This window comes from Mustela lutreola, chromosome X, assembly GCF_030435805.1.
Source record: "Mustela lutreola isolate mMusLut2 chromosome X, mMusLut2.pri, whole genome shotgun sequence".
NCBI classification, from domain to species: Eukaryota; Metazoa; Chordata; class Mammalia; order Carnivora; family Mustelidae; genus Mustela; species Mustela lutreola.
In genome coordinates this window covers 92,310,519-92,326,097 of record NC_081308.1, presented here as the reverse complement: position 1 = coordinate 92,326,097, position 15,579 = coordinate 92,310,519, and positions in this window count along the sequence as shown.

Sequence of the window (15,579 nt, the reverse complement as noted above, 5' to 3'; positions counted from 1 at the left end):
TTATGTGCCAGGGGAATAAAAAGGAGATGACAAACACCAGGCTCTTTTCCTGCATTGAGCTTATAATGTAGATAAGACGTATGCATATGAGAAGTTACATTTGTAAATGAAGAATATATGAGTTAATGATTCAAGCAGTAAGAGTGGGGTGTATCGGTGATGCACCCGCCAAATGTTTTTTAGAGCCAGTAAGTGCAGGAGGAGAGGAAGATCACTCCCGTCTAGAACAATCCAAGAAGGCTTCACAGGGGAGATGAATTTGCCTGTAGCACTGAAGGATGGGGACGGTGGTATTGGATAAGAAGGCGGCAGAGGCAAGGAGGTGACCTTTGCCTCTGGTGCAAAGGGCACCTGGTGAGTGGAATGGCATGAACAAGAGCACAGGTGCCAAAAAATATACCAACGACCTGTTTCGGAGTCCCCAAGGAAAGAAATTTGGCTGTAGTAGAGGGGTCCAGGAGGGACTATCACTGGCTGAAGCTGAAGCTCACATGATGGGACCTAGGAATCTGCAAGTGATTTTGAAAGACATTAACATCTGAGTATAAGTGATGGGGACAAAAAGTGGGAAACGAAGCTCTGACCATATACGGCATTAGGCCCACTCAAGGAGAGTCCTGAATGGCAAGCTAAGGAAGCTGAAATTTATCCCACAGGCCATCAGGTATTAGCTCTCAAAGGTGTTGGTCGGAAGCGTCACGAGAAACGGATTTAGGAATATGAATATGACAGGTGTGGGTATCACGGACTGGCATGGAGGGACTAGGTGTTGGGGCAGAGCGGGGTAGAACTGGAGAATTCTGAGGCTTCTAGTCTAGGAAACTAGAAGGCTTGTGTAACAGAGGTCAGAAGAGCAAGCCGTCTTTGAGACATAATGAGATGAGTCTGTGAATGTCGAGCCTGACATGGTAACAGACTATCCGAGGGGAAACATTCAGCAAGTAGCTGGAAATACAGATGTGAAATATGGGAGAGGGGTTAAGTTTGGGCTAGAGAAGCGGGAACGGCCAGGAGAGGGGTGAGAGGGGAAGCCGCACCCCAGCTGTATGCCCTTGGCATCAGAGGAAGAGGAGCTGGAGGACACCCAGATTTGAGGGGTAGGAGGAGGAACCAGCAAAACAGAGAAAAAAGGATGGGCACTGGGCTGGAAGGAGACATAGACAGTAAAACCAAGTAGAGAGCTCTTCAAAAATGTAGGGATGGCTAGTGGTGTGGCTAATGCCAAAGTGAAGCTGGGGCTCAGCAAAGGTCCCTCGCTATGGCACGCAAACAGACAGACCTGCTCATCTCATGGTCGTCAACACAGACAGGCACAATGTCTCCTACATATAAGAGGCAGCCTCCTCCCTCTCCCTCTCTGTCTCTCTGTCTCCCTGTCTCTCCTCCTCCTCCTCCTCCTCCTGCCCTCATGTCAGACACACACACGGATTTCCAAGCTCATTTTCTGACTGCCCAGGGGAGTAAGGTGCCGGCAGGTGCTGGCAGGTGCCGGCAGGTGCCGGCAGGTGCCAGTGTGCCACTGGGCTGTTTGGGCTGGTAACCTTCCACGGTGAGGATAGTGCCCTTAGAAATGGAGACGCTGTGCCTGTTGTGGGTAGGAAATAATACAGAGTCCCAAGATCCCTGCCCTCTCCTTACCAGCTCCGCTGAGGTCGGGGATGGGGGGAGGGACTAGAAAGGAGGGAAGATGGTATGCTTCCCTCCCCCTCTGCCCCTAGCCCTTGGATTTCTCAGCAGAGCTGCAAGGTCCAGCCCATGCCGAGTCCTTCCTTCATTTTGGTTGCTGATAATGCAAGAGAATTTTTTTACGGTTAAGAAGGAAAACAGAAGTCCTTGAGAGAAGAGCCAGAACAGAGTTTTCTGCTGCGAATGCTAATAGCCTTAAGGCTGGCCCACAGCTGAAGCTAACTTGGGTGTGGCTTCCTCCCAGGGGCCTGTTCAAATTAAGGGTCTTCACCCACAATCGATGGGAACTGTCCCAGCTCCCCGAGAAATGACTGCTAGGGCCTTGTGAAGGCACAAACCCCCATAAGCCAGGCTGATCTGCATGAACCTCACTTCTAACAATTTGCTCCAGGTGTGTGTGTGTGTGTGTGTGTGTGTGTGTGTGCATGCATGCACGAGTGCACACATGTAATTTGTGTGTGTATGTGTGTGTGTGTTTTATGGTTTCAGCAAGCCTAGAGGCTCCAAAAGAACAGGGATCCTTTTTCTATTGCATCAGTGCTACCTTCTCAGGGGGCCTTGTCTGGTGCTGACCACGGAGCCCAGTCATTTCTGCAAGGTGGGGGTGGGGGGACACAGAGGGCTTCTGTTGTCCTGCATCTACTCGAGCTGCCTGCAAGGACCGACACGGGGACCACTGCAGTGTGGCTGTGCCGGACCAGTGCCTCTCCTTGCCCATGCCACCCTGAGCCCTTCTGGACTCCCACCCACTCCACCACACCCGGGGATTATGACTGCCTCCCCCCACCCCCACCCCCATGCCCCAGCTTGTTGCCACTGCAGTTGTCAGAAAGGCCAGAGGTTTCCTGTTGCCCTTTTTCAACCTCTGCTCGCAGAGGACCTCACTGGTGGCAAAACAACCCGATCAGGCCACACAGCTCCCTTCCCAAGCCCCTGGGACTGTGCCACTCACCGGTGAGTGGGGACGGTACCCCTGACTCATTCAAAATGGGACCTGCAGCCTCCTAAGAGTCCCTAGCCTCCTCGTTCAAGGAACCAGACATTCCATCACACTGTCTGAAGCCACAGCACCCACAACATCACCAGTTTGTGATTTGTGATTTTAGGAGGGTGCCTACAGGTTGAGGGCAGCTAGGATCTGGATCTGGAAAATGCTCAGAGCCAGGAGCCTGGGGCTCCCACCACCCTACCCCGGCTGGCCTCCCCTCTCTGGGGGCCACATTTGCAAGGCAAACTGTGGTGGTGGGTGTCGCGGTGCACACAGTAACGTGCGTTTCTCTCCTGCGTGGATGACATCCCCTCCCTTGTCAGAATCCTGCAGTGGCTCCCAATTGCCTCTCGCATCTACTTAAACCTTCTCTCTGTGGGCCTCAAAGCCCTCCACAATTACATCCCACCTTCCCACATGCCCACTCCCACACACACATCACGCCGAACTCCGGGCCAGACGTAGTCAGTAGATGACGCCGTTCACAAATGCTCCAGCCTGGGTCCTGCCACAGGTAGGTGCCTGTCAGCCCCACCAACGTTCCTCTGCCTCCTTTCAAAAACGCAAATGTTACCTGAGAGGTGAAGGCAGTAAAACATTATCAGCTATTAACACCTTGGCCAGGCAGGGATTCTGCCATCAGATTTGACGTCCTGCCTGAAAGGTCTAAGGGGGTGGGGGAGGGGACCCAGAGGCAATGAGAGCAGCCCACACAGGAGGGGTGTATAGGGACCGGGCTCTGACGTCCAAGCCATTTCTGTCACGACTTTACCAAGGGCTAGAGTCTGACTCTGTGGCTCTACTTACACCAGCCAAACCCACTGGTCCTCCCCTCCCCTCCATCTTGCTGCCCCCTCATGCATTATGTCTTATTTCAACTCAGGCATACCCTCATGCCAAACTGCTAAGGTTGAATTGCTTCGCTCACATGAAAAGAAAAAAAAAAAAAAAAGCCACGAAATTGGGTAGAAGCCGACATGTCTGATTGGGCATGGCCAAGTCTTGTTGGGTCTCCCTGGGGAGAGCAGAGAGCCTTCTGCTCTGTGAAATAGCAAGGGCTTCCTGGGAAGCCTCTCTCGGCTACCAGGAAGCTGGGAACTGGATTTCCCCTTGCTTCTGCAGTGAGCTTGATGGGAAACGAAGGGGAGGGAGAGGCAGGGTCTCGAAGCTCAAGCCCCCTGTCCCCGCCCCGCAGGGCCAAACTGCAGGCCAAAGTGTGCCTTTCACCCCCACCAACACCCCCCCCACCCTCTCCACCCCATCTTCCAGCAGGGAAAACTCACTTGGGGCTTCTCTCTGAGTCAGCATAGATTCTCCACCCTCCACCCCTGAGTTGGGCGCCCCCAAGGGAGCCTTGGTCTAATAGCAATTTCCCCAGTGGGCAGGAGTCCAGAGACTGCCCCGCCCTCCACCAGAGCTGCAGGAAGCTGAGACCACCCCCCAACCCGGTGGAGTCCAGGGCTCTGCAGCTGGACTAACAAGCCAACAGGAGGGGACAGGTCCAGCAGAAGCCAGCATACGCTGTGGTCAAGGGCTCTTGGGTGACACCTGCAAGGGTAGGGGTGCCACCTGCTTCTGAAGAAAAGTGTCAGGCATTTGCCCCTGCAGTGATTTCAGTGTGTGTGTATAGGTGTGTGTGTGTGTGTGTGTGTGTGTATGTGTGTGCGCGCGGGCGCGCTCGGGAGGCCCAGGAGCTCGGGTGTGGAAGGGCACCACTATCAGAGTTGGGAAACGCTTTTTTTTTTTTTTTTTTTCAGAATGGAGTTCTTAAGGGCCCTGGAGGAGGTGTCTACAGGAGCTTGGGGTGGGGGTTGGCTGTCTGTGTGTTGGGGGGGCAGGAGGTACTGAATCTGCAGTAATGTGCAGTTGACATGTAGTTTCTCAGGGATACTCTGAGACAACACACACTCACACACACACTCTTCAAGCTCCAAAGCACCAGGCTGGGGAGCAGAAGTGTGTGAGTGTGTGTGTGTGTGTGTGTGTGTATACATGTTTTTCGGCACTGGGGAGGAGGTGTGTGTAGCTGTGTGTGTATGGGTGACCACTTAATTAGCATCTTGGTGGAGGGGGCAAGCGTAGCTGTGTGTGTGTGTGTGTGTGTGTGTGTGTGTGTGTTCGTCTTTGGATGGGTGACTGTAGCTGAGCGCCGGGTATGTGGTGCGGCTATGTGTGCGTGTGTGTGCGTCCGTGTCCGCGTGTGAACATGGCCCCAGGAACCACACACATGCTTCAAACAGCTGTTTCTGGTAGCCCTGGGGCTTGGGCTTCTCCGGGCACCCCCGCTAAGTGGCCACCTCCCAGCAGCCAGGCCCCGCGTCTCGCCAGCTCTCCCAACAGTGCCCAGGGCCCCGGCGCACACACAAAGGCTCCATAATGAACACGCTGCACTCCCCTGCACCCGGCTCCTCACCCTGCACCCCCGGAGCCCAAGCCGAGCCCGCTAAGCCAGCGACTCTCCGGGCAGTGGGCACGCAACCCGCCGCTCCCCCGCCCTCCCAAACTCTGGGCGGCCCGACGCTCGCCGCCCCCCGGCTTGACCCCGGCTCCCGGGGGCGCCCAAGCGCCGGTCGCCCCCGAGCCGGCTCGGGTCTGCAAGCTCCCGCCGCGACCCATCCCCGGCCGAGCTGAGCCTGCGGGCGCGCCCCCCGGGAAGGCAGCCCGCCTCTTACCTTCCTCCTCCGCCTCCTCTTCCTCCTCCTCCTCCTCCTCCTCCTCGTCGGCGGCGGCGGCGGCGCGGCGGCGGCGGCGGCGACGGCGGCGGGACTAGGGCGCCCGTGTCCCCGAGCCCGGCACGGGCGTGGGGCTCAGTGGCGCCGGGCGGCGGGGCGAGCAGAGGCTTGCGGGGCGGCAGCAGCTGGCCCGGGACACGGGGAGCTGGCGCGCAGGCGGCGGGCTGCGGGCAGGCTGGCAGCGGCGCGCGCGGGCTCCTCGGGCGGGCTCCATGGCTGCGCCGCGGGCGGCACCATCGCCGTGGCTCGCTCGTCGCTCTCTCGCTCCAGGAGTGCGGCAGGCGGCGAGGTGACGGCTGGCTGCGAGACGGCCGGACGGCCGAGGAGGGGAGGGGAGAAGGGGCGGGGGAGGGGGCGGGGGAGGGGTGGGAGAGGGAGAGTGCAGAACGAGGGGCCTCTCCGGCGCCTCCCGACCCTCAAGTGCTGGCGTCGGTTTCCCCGAATGGGAACGCGGCTTAAAGGCACAGCTCCCGGCTGGGGTCACAACTAAAAATAAGCACGAAATTGACAACTGGGGAAAGAATCTCCCAAGACACAACCCTGCAAGCCAGCCACCCCAGCCCAGCGCTGCCTCACTTCTTGAACCTGACCGTTCTGTGAGGCTCTGCCGGGAACTGCTGGCAGCTAACAGGGCAAGCCAATTTCCAAAGTGAACCCGGGAAAGTGCGGGGGTGGGGGTGGGGAGTGAACTGCGGAGAAGGGGCGACGGGGACTCTTGCTTAGGGGCTCCATTCCTTGGCCCCTGACCTAGCCTCCCCGAGCTCCCTTCGTCACCACCCCCCCCCCGCCTCCACCCTCGACCCCCCAATTTGCTCGCCTTCTGCTGGGGTTGCCTTCCCTGCAGCTCTGCTCCAGGTCACCACTGTCAACATCCACACGCACCTTGAGTTTCGGCTGGGCTCCTGCTCACAGCGTTTCTTCCCCAGCACTGGAGTGCGAGCAGTTTCGAGCCCAGGCCTAGCCCGGGAGCCCACCCCAGGAGGAGAACGATCCGCCTCCGGGCAAAGGTCCGCTTAGAGCATGCGTTTGGTTTGGGGAGAGGCGAAGGAGGTTACGGTTTGTGTGCATGTGTGTTCACCAGCAGATGGAGGGAGGGTCCTGCGCAGACACACACACACACACCCACACCCAAAGGAGAGTAGCTAGGCACATAGCACAGTGCCTGATGAATGATCTCAGGGCATTTTTAAGAGACGCGCTGTGAATACTAAACATGTAGCAGCCAAGATTCAAGAAAGCCTCTTGGTGTCCTAGCTGCCTTCAGACCCCTTTGGAGGAGTTTTAGGGACCAAGAAAAAGGCCACTCTCCCTCTCCCACAAAGGAAAGCCTCAGTGGGGACCCAGGGGTACCAGGAACCTGGACTGCCTCTGGGAGGGGGAAGTTGAGGCCAGGGGAGAGAAAAGCAGAAAGAAGCAAGCAGTGGAGTTGAAGAGCCGCCAATAGCAAATGCATAGTGAATTTCCGAGTGTCAGGGGCCTTTCCAAGACAGAGCTAACTGGCAGACACATTGGGGCCTCAGCAGTTCTAAGGTGAAAAGAGAGCCCTCCTCAGTTTCCCCTCTGTGCTTGGACTCTGGGAGGGAGGCTGTTGAGAAAAGGGGAGCCATTCCAGCTTGGATTTCTTCCTCACCTCCAGTTCTATTTCAGTAGGAGAGGCTGGAGGGCCACTGAGGGGCCACCGTGGGGCAAGAGGATGTTCTCATAAGCTGTGTGGAATTTCTGTGATACGGGAGGAGAGCTCCCAGGTGCAGGCCTCTTGGCTCCCATGCAGCAAGATCAGCCATGGAGTAGCTGACTCGTAGATTTGGCCATCCTTCCAGTGAGCACACTTTTGTTTTCTTCCCTGGCACTTCCCACCTTGAAAAGAGGATGGAAATTCCCTGCATGTGGATGGGGATAGCCCAGGCTGGGAAAACAAGCTGATGGAAGTATTAAAGACGGATGGTGAATGAAAATAAAGACATGCAGAGAGGAAAACACAGTATTCCTGGCAAATGCACAGGCAGACCTGCGCACAAGGTGATGCTCTGAGAAATACAACACACACACACACACACACACACACACACACACACACACACACGGGGACACTCACACAAGGAGTCATACGTAGGACCACAGACATACTGAGCTAGTAAAGAAAAAAAGAAGAAGAAGTCTAGCCAGAGAAGTGACTCAGACTTGATTTCTAATCCTTCCAAAGGAGAGAGGTGATGAGAAGCAGGGAAGAGTTGGCCTCCTGTCTCCAGGGATTGGAGAGGGAGCCGGGAACCAGCTGTCCAGTATGAATAATGCTACTTGCAGGCAGAGAGTTCCTGGCTGGCTTCCTTGGGGTGATGTCTGAGGGGGGATCCCCTTCAGAGTCCCCTGATCCTTACCCTGTTTGTTTCTTATTAATATTAATAACACAGATACCAACAAGTCAGCTTGTGTCAGTGCTTATGACAGAACTTGACGGGTTAATAACTAAAATAAATGCATTTTATGATTCCGATAAGCCATCTTCTGCTGCTTGCTGGTCTCATTTGGAAGCCTACGCCCAGTCTGCAGTCAGTCTACTGCGTGGTAAACAAAAGTAAAGAAGGGGAAACGGAGAGGGAAAGAGTGTTGGGAGGGACCCTGTCTCCAGACAGATGCATGTATAGGGCTCCTGGGGGCACCAGTGAGGCCCAGTACAGTTTAGAACAGTGATGGAGGGTACAGCGTTTGGAATCGGCTTCTTATTAGAAGTGTGATGTTAGGTAGGTCACTTAACCTCTCTGGGTCTTACCGGTGGGATGGAGATGATAGAACTTCCCTTGTAGAGTGAGAGGGGGTAATCCAAGAAAAAATGGATACAACAGATCCCAGTAAAGACCAGCCTGCCTCCTAGTCGGCTGCTGAAAGGCTCTCTATTTCTGTTCTCATTCTGCTTCCTTCCAGTCTGAAGAGATGGAGTATTTGCATTGTTTCTTGCTCTTGGCCAAAGTGAGTTCTTCAGCCTGTGTGCACAAGGGCTGACTTCATTTCCATAGGGACATCTCCTGGCAGCCCCCCACCAAGATAATCACAAAGGCAGGGCTTTGTTTTTGATTTTTGGAGACCTGTGTGTGGGCTCCCTGCGCTCAACAGAAATGAGGGAGCGGGAGAGCAGGAGGCAGGATACACCGACGTTCCTCAACATTCCTAACCCTGCAACAAAATGCAGTAAAATAAACACTTGCTTGTCCCACTGGGACCTTCATTCCAGCCACCCTGGAATTTGGTGAGGATGATTCCCTTGGGCTAAGACTTCAGTCTTTTTCCATTTCATGACAATTGGATGAGGAATAAAGATCTTCCAGCCAGAAGTCTATTTCCTATTAAAATCAATACATTGAAATGATGCTAATAAGTGGCATTATTTTTCTCCCCTGCGCACTGAGAGCGGGTGGAGGCAGCCCAGCCTCACTGGCACCTCGGACTGTAATCAGTACTTAACAGCCAAAACAACCAACTCACCATTAACTGGGAATCCAGGGATAAATGGACAAGAGTCTCTCTTGGCCTCCAGTAATGACAGTAATACTGACTAACGTTTACTCACTGTGTGCAGGGTGTTCTGCTACCGCTCCTAGGATAAGGAGGATGGTTCTTTGTCCCAGGGGATACAATTAGTTCCACTCCTCTGGTAGGACCTCCAGCCAGCCCTAAAAGTTTTACAGGCATTAACTCACTTCATGATCACTACAACCTTGGTACTTAGGGAACATCACCATCCTAATTTTACAGAGGAGAAAGCAAAGCTGTAAGTAGTGGAACCTGAATTCTAACCAGGTAATGACAATTCATAGTAGCGATAATTATGCTTGTTAACTTTTATTAGGAACTTATTATGGGCCAGGAACTGTGCTGACATCTTGGCATGCATTATCCCCTCTAATCCTCACAATAAATCCAAGAGGGTAGGTATTATGATTGTTGCTATTTTGAAGGAAAACAGAGACTCAGAGAGGTCTAGTAATCTCCACGAGTTCACACAGCTAGTAGGGCCTAATCCAGGATCGGAATCTATGCCACTTTGACTACAGTGGGTATAACGTCTCCCAAAAGGCTATGACTCCAAGCCTTCGGGTGGGGTTACACAGCAGAGATAGGCTGGTGGCATTTTCTGGAGAAAATGCTAGCCAAGCAGTAGCACCCACGAAAAGATGAATAAATCAAGAGCAGGGTACCACTGATGGGTGATGGCCAGAGTATAGAGTGCATCTGCCTAAGGCAGCAAGAGGACCCCCTGGGTGGCTGGGCAGGACCTGGGATGGTAGGAGGGACAGAATAATCTAGAAAGATCTGGAACGATCAAGGAGGAAACCTCCTTTATAATTGTCAGTCTCCAGCTTTTTATTTTCCATCTTGCCTTTCAGCAAGACACCCACCCATCCTAAAGCATCTCAGGCCAACCAGGCCCCTGGTATTTGGGACAGGATGGGTGGAGGCAAAGGGAAAGGAAGCTCCCAAGTTCCTGAGCTGCGGGGGTGGGGGGGCGGTGGGAGGGGTGGGACTGGGAGCTAGTAGGAAAGTGAGATGACAAAGAGAAAGCCTGAGAAATAAGGAGAAGAAAAGGATCAATTCCAAGGATTTGTCTCTAGAAGGAAAAACAAAAGGCTGGTCAATTATGCTAAGAGGGCTTTATGGTGGCCCTTTGTGGGCAAGCCCAGCAGGCCCACCCAGTGTGGGCTGGGAGACACTGCAGGGAACAACTCCATCAGGCAGGGCCATGAGCTGCCTTTTCCCAAGCCTGGGCTGACCACCGCCAGGCTGCCCCCAAAGGCAGCTGTTCAACAGGGGGTCCTGCTGCCTGCTACTTGTGTGGGTCCACCTAGCCCCCAATTTCCCTGTCTCTATTCCTGCCTACCCCTCCATACACAGCTTGCTATAGGGAAGCACCCAGTCATGGGAGGGGAATCCCTATGTCAGAACTGGGGTTCATCCTACAGTTGTGCCCTGAGGCCAGAATACAGTCACTCGGTTCTTGGGTTCTTGGCTCCTCTCTGCAGTTTGGGGTCAGAGGGACACTATTTGCATCGATAAAGCCCAGGCCTCGTTAGCATTCCTGGTTCCTGGTTCTTTAGTCTTCCCTGCTCCTGTTCCTTTCACTCCCACACTCACCTCCCCTCAATAAGCCCCCCCTCTTCTTTCCCTAGATCCTCTTTGAGAGCTCTTCCCTAGACAGTTCCCCCATCAACACATCCCTTGTCCTAGTCCTAGATAATCCCATAAACTAATCAAAACTAATCTTAATTGGCAGTGCTTCTCAACCTTTACCCCCCCCCCACACACACCACACCACACCACACCACACACGTTCCCATGGAATCCCTAGCAATAAAGTGGGAATCTGGAGGTGAAGGCCCAAGTGGCCCCAGGTGTCAAATTTCTTTAGAGTCTCACATTTAATTTTGAAATGTGAATTTCCACATTCTACTCCGTACCGTGTTGGCGTTTGGTTTACTACGTGAACATTGTACTGCCGGCAAATCCTTGCCCAAACAGAAGCTCCAGAAAGATGCACTCTGTTTATCCCATGACTCTGTGTACCCCACAAGGTACATTCCAGAAGCACTGAATAATGCATTATCCCAGAACCTGCTTGCTTTTGATCCACTATCTCTACTGAAAAGAGTAGTGAGCAGAAAGAATGATTAGAACAGTTTGCAGTGTTGGGGTGCGGCAGTGTGGCGGTGGGGGGGAGGGAGGGTGGGGAGGCTGTCTTCTTATTAAGCTCGATTTCCCCCTCAGGACTCTTGGCAGAACCAGCCGCACCTCTAGGTCCCAGAGGGGTCAGGCAGCCTCCTAGTTGGTGTGATGCGAGCCTTCCCCTTACTCAAATTCACCCACCTCCCGGCTGCATGCGCCGGAAATTCTCCTTTGGGTTAAGGCCCAGTCTCCAGAAGGTCCCGGTAAATTGCACATGTTATCTGGAATGGACAGCACATTAAGTCATTAGCGCCCATTAATGCACTCGCCTGAATAAATCTATCAGATTGCCTGTCACCTCTTCGAGGGCAGAGCTGTGAAGGGATGAGACAGTGACCAGGGACCTTTCCTTTAGGGTGCTATGGGGTGGGTTGGAGGAGCTCTCCCGTGGTGTTTCCCCAGCTGTGAGCCTTGACGCCCACCCCCCCACTGCTGCATCAGAATCCTGCAGGAAGCTTTGGAAAGACCCCACCCTGGGCCTCAGGACTCAGGGAGTCAGGTGTGACACCCTGGGTCACACCTGACTCCAACAGCAGAAACAAGCCTAAGAAGGGGAATGCTGCTCTGGGGGTCTTGGGGGCCAGGACCAAATAAGCAGCCCCCGAAGGCCAGGACAAAGACTTCCCCTCTGGCTTTACCTCACCTTGGCTCAACTCTAGAGCTTCCTTTATATCATAACCTTCTTTTTCTTTCTCCTTTTTTTTTTTTTTTTGGATCTCTTTCTAGAGAAACAGCTTTTGCACTGCTGCCTCTTCCTTGCCCACCTCCTTCAAGCAGAGGGAGCCCCGCAGAGAGAGGGCCAGTGGCCCAGGAAGGCCCAGGAGTGGGAGCTGAATTGACACTCTGGGGAATCACCCAAGGCTTCCTTGTGTGCTTTCCCTCGCTACCCCCTGCTGGTATCGTAGGCATGTTTGCCCTCCTGGAGTTAGGAAGCAAAACACCAATTTAAATTGATGCTCACGGAGCCTGTCAGATGCCAAGTGCTTGCCAGGGCTGCTGCCGTAGGATAGCTATATCTCCATGAGGGGATCTGGGCCTCCGCTTTGGGACATTGCTGCCCCAGGCAGGTCTCCTTGTCTTTGCTTTGCTCACCTTTGTCTGGGTGGGGTGGGGGGGTGAGGGTTGGGGAGAGGGATGGATTGAAATTTAGGAAAGAGAATCTGGGTGGATGACAGGAAGTATTCCCAGGCTGATGAGCGGAGGGCTTGGTTAGGCCACTGTGTGGTCACGGACACTTTAGTTAACCTCTCTGGGCCTAAGGGAAATCTAACGCCTGCCCAATACTTTTCACAGGGGCGCAGGTTTACACAGAAAAATGCACCTGGAACTTTCGGGAAGGAAAACACCACACGTCCCTGGAAAGACTCTAGGGAAGAAAGGGTGTTCAAGTCTACCTCCCTGCAAAACCCCGAGGGTCTTTGATCATCAGCTAAGCGTGCCAGTTTCCCTCCCAGCACTGCGTTTTGCCCAGAGCCCAGCTTTACATGTCCTTCTCCAAAGGTGTGATTCATAGTGGGACTGTTCAACATGGAGGCAGGTGGCCGGGGAGTTTGAAGGTCCAGGGGCCTTTCCTGGTTCACTCGCAAATAGCCCTTTACATGGGCACAGGGCTTTACAGTTTTTGTTTGGCCTTCACGATAACACTGTGAGCTATGAAGCCTGTGGTTATCCCCCACTTTGTGAATGAGGAAGTTGAGGCTCAGATCACCCAAATGACTGCCCAGGGCCACACAGGTAGGGAGCCAGTGATTATTCCTGGAAAGGGTGTTCCTCCCCCTTCTCCTTGCTGACTCTGCCCAAGCGGAGAGCACAGGGCTTGGGGAATGCCAGGCCTTGAGGGATCAGCAGCTTCTCCCATTCGCTTTTCCTGCCTGTCCCTGGTCTCTGTTTTCTTCACTCTGTCTTTTCTGGACCCTGTTTTTCATTCCTCTGACTGCCATTAATCAGGCAGGGGAGGAAAAAAATAGCTTTGCAAGGGAAAGCAGGTGTTGGCTTGTGTGTCTCGGTGGGTTAAAGCAGTAACCCCCATAAAGGCCTAACTAGAGGGGCGCCTGGGTGGCTCAGTGGGTTAAAGCCTCTGCCTTCGGCTCGGGTCATGATCCCAGGGTCCTGAGATCGAGCCCCGCATCGCATCGGGCTCTCTGCTCAGCAGGGAGCCTGCTTCCTCCTCTCTCTCTGCCTGTTTCTCTGCCTACTTGTGATCTCTCTCTCTCTGTCAAATGAATAAATAAAATCTTAAAAAAAAAAAAAGGCCTACCTAGAACATGCTCACCACCAGACTGTCAGTCACTTGCCATGTCTGACCTGGAGTCAATTGATTAACCTTTCTGTCCATAACTTCTCATCTTTTCAACCTGCATAACCCTCTCCAGGCTCAAGGTGGGGTAGACCTGAGGGAAGAAGGGGGGAGGAGAGCAGGTGGGAGCTGGGGATGGCTAATGAGAGCCAAAAAGCACTTTGGAACCATTCATAACTGTTGCATCGATGTTTAATGGCATTCATTGCCTCCGAAGCCGTTGTTTGCAAATGGGAGGCATTTGTGAAGGCCCTGGCAGGCAGTTCCCCTATAATCCAAGAAGCCTCCTATTTAGGGGAAAGGCCTAATTATAGCTTCCTTTCCTTATCTCCTTCTCTTGTTCATTAAGACCAAAGGACATTTGCTCGGGAAATCAGATCTTGGTTTCAGAAGATTTCATCTGCTCCCACAAATTGAATTTCCCACCTGGAGTCAAATTCTCTATTTATAACAGAGATATCATCTGCCCAGAAATCTGTCCTTGGTACGGGCCTAAGCTTGCTGAGATGTGCTTTGAATGGTGACTAGCTCCATGGGCTTGGCGAACCTGCGGGAGCTAGGGCTGTGTTCTCAGGGTGTGGAACCCAGACAGCATCTTTTGGAGAGAACCTTGGACTCCAGCTGGCTCTTTCTACTGAGGCCTGGCCCCTGTCAGTGCTGGAGCACATTTTCAGTGGCTGCAGTTGCAAGTGGTTTCTCAAAGGCTTAGTCTTAGCTTTGGTCTCCCTATCTCCATCACCGTGCCTGGGCAGATCCATCTTGCCAAAGCATGTCTGGGCTGGCACCGTGGCATTGTCCTGCTCAGACGCCTTCAGTGGCTGCCCTCTACCCATACCATAAAATCCAACCCCCTTTGCCAGGGTCCATTTCCCACTAGTCCTTCTGGGAACTGCTCCCTCTACCAGGTGTGGGTTTTCACTCTTCCTAGATCCTATCCCATCTTTTGCACTATGAACTTGTGGTTTCCAGAGCCTGTATTGTTCTTCCTTCTCTCTGCTTAACCAATCACGTCCCTCCCCCGAGGCTTCAGCCCCATCACGGGCAAGGGCCCCAGCCTCCTAGGAACGCTGAGCACTTCTCTCAGGGTTAGTCATTTGGCACAGGGCAGAGAGTGAGTGCCTCGTCACAGCACTCGTATTCTTGGTTTTGACTGTGATTTGTCCTTTTGTGGGCATAGCTTTGTCTCCCCGTGTTTGTGGGCATAGACCAACCCCTATGCTCCTTTTGAGCTCTCAGAGGGCCTGGCCCAATGCTGGGTGATGGCTAGAGGGGAGATGGCTCCAGGCTGCCTGCCCCTTCTCCTCATAGCTCTGCACAGCTCTGCAGCCTCTGATGATTGCTTTGTTTTCAGCTTTGGGCCTCCCCCTTTCCATCCCCTTTTCTTGTCCTTCACTAGAAAGAAGCTCCTAGCACCATCCAGTAGCTTGCTTTTATTAATCATTTTGATGGTTCTTCCTTGGACCCTCTTCAGTTTCTCTGAAATTAATCAATCCGGAGGCAGCCAAGAAAAAAACAAAACAAAACAACAACAACAAAAAATTGGGAAGTCAGAGAATTTTGTCTTGCATACAGCCCTCCCTCAGATGGGTTTTCAGTGTCTGCTGTTAAGTCAGACAGCCATTGTTTTCGCTAACTCTCCCCTGAGATTAAAATAGACTGAAAAAGGCTTGTAAATGTCCTTCTCCAAATTTTTATTTAAAAAACTCTTGATTGCCTAGTGAGACCCTCTGAGTTCCAGACCCCTGGGTAGCTGGAAGCTGGGACAAAGTGGTAGTTCTAAGACAGAAGTGCATTTGCTGGGGCTCAAACAGGGGTGGTGGGAACTCATCTTTGGGGAAGGAAGTCTCTTTCTTTGTTCTGGGAGGGACCACTTTGAGTCACCTGTATGTTCATAGGCCTCCGTGGCCCATGAAGTCATTCAAATACAACTTCACCACCCTGACCTGGGAAATCTTTTTAATCAGAAGAGAGGGAGAGGTCCACACCATTGGTTGGTTGGGGAGCAAGAGCCTATATTTACTGAGCCTTTTCCAGGTGCCAGGCATAGTGCCATTCGGGTTACACTGACATCTCATTAAATCTTCAAAGTGACTCTATGAGGTAGGTACTTTGATCCTTGACTGCAGATAGAAACCCTAGTCACAGAGAAGTGAAAGAATTTG